The sequence below is a fragment of the Triticum aestivum genome, chromosome 3B, assembly GCF_018294505.1.
Source record: "Triticum aestivum cultivar Chinese Spring chromosome 3B, IWGSC CS RefSeq v2.1, whole genome shotgun sequence".
In the NCBI taxonomy this organism is placed as follows: domain Eukaryota; kingdom Viridiplantae; phylum Streptophyta; class Magnoliopsida; order Poales; family Poaceae; genus Triticum; species Triticum aestivum.
In genome coordinates this window covers 31,590,675-31,592,180 of record NC_057801.1, presented here as the reverse complement: position 1 = coordinate 31,592,180, position 1,506 = coordinate 31,590,675, and the positions used below count along the sequence as shown (strand labels likewise).

The 1,506-nt window shown below is 40.5% G+C and overlaps 1 long non-coding RNA gene across 1 annotated transcript; it reads right to left on the bottom strand.

The window, feature by feature from the left end:
- Nucleotides 1-204: 204 nt before the first annotated feature.
- Nucleotides 205-1,506, bottom strand: LOC123064543 (uncharacterized). Its single transcript, XR_006430726.1, has 3 exons — nucleotides 1,381-1,506; nucleotides 429-512; nucleotides 205-325 (listed from the first exon to the last, which is right to left on the bottom strand). It is a non-coding gene; the product is annotated as an uncharacterized lncRNA (long non-coding RNA).

Sequence of the window (1,506 nt, the reverse complement as noted above, 5' to 3'; positions counted from 1 at the left end):
AGAAACTTGCGCTGGAAATCACTTATGACGGTGTAGTTGATGAACCGTTTCGGTGTCTTGGTCTCTCCATGACCCTGCATCTTAAATACAACATCATCATCATCCTCCCACATGCAACAAACACATGTATATGATTAGCCTCACAATAAAGCATGACAGCATTACTTTATTTAAAAAGGATAGCCACAACATAAAAGAAGCATACAATATAATATAGTAGGCAGCATTGTTACTTCCACGTCGAAGGAGCAGAAGTTATTCATATTGATCAGCGGGTTTCCTCGCATTAGCTCAGACTCCTTCATCTTGGTCTCTTCTTCTGTTGCTGATACTCATGCAGCAAGCATACGTGATTTCACATTAATTCTCAAAACCTAAAGAATATAAGTGCGCCTCAAAATGATAATATAGAGAAGAAAACAACAAACCTTTCTAAGCCTGTCATCAGCTCTTTCCTTTTTATTCCTTTAAAGCCCCGCATTAGTGCCTCAGTGTAACCGTCATCGTCGTCGCTGAATATAGCATTCAATTAGATGAGTAAGACAAAGAATGAGTAAAGATAATCAGCTGAACTACAATACTGGGCTCAGATAAACAACTCTGTTCCAAGAATTATTGGGAGAATTACTACATCATTGTTGTTTGCTATTTTACCATATGTTTTGTAGTAAACATAAACATATTCCGTTATAGTGAAAAGCATGCTAGCTATGTATTATCCAATTCCAAAGTTTATGAGAAATAACAAATATTGGACAATTTGAGCCACAATCCATATTACAATTTGTCCATGCAGTTAGAAGACGTGTCAGTTAATCCCATCCATATGCGGGAACAAGAAGATTGCCATCAGCATTTTGAATGGGTGTGATTGACAAACTACCGAGACAGAACTATACAGACCTTTCACCATCACTATTGAGCTCCAAGTCAGAGTCGTCTGCATCAATTTCACGTGCAGCTATCTTATCTAATTCAGTTTTGAAGTTCATCTCTACTACTACAATAGATTACCATAGAATTCAACTTGATTCAATTTCATTTCATAAATGAACTACGCAAAGTTAAGAAGATGTAGAAGGAAACTGACGCAAAAAATGATGTGGATTGAACATCCAACCAGATTTAATTCTGGGCATGCACATTAAATGAACTACGCAAACTTAAGAAGATGTAGAAGGAAACTGACGCAAAAAATGATGTGGATTGAACATCCAACCAGATTTAATTCTGGGCATGCACATACAGTTTGAACGACCAAATAGACAAACCAACAGTGAAGTGATGTGTATCATGTGCATACAAATGAGAGTCGTGCGTGTTCCAGAAGAGAGGGGGCGGGGGTGGGGAGGGGGCGGGGGGCGGGGGGTTGAAGTTCACCAGCCGCTAGGAGGGGGGAGGAGACGAATCCACCCCATGAGAAGCAACCGTCCATTGAGAGGCACGCCATCCACCATTAGTAATAGTGGGCTCGTCAGGGACGGCCAAGGGTGCAGGACTGGCACT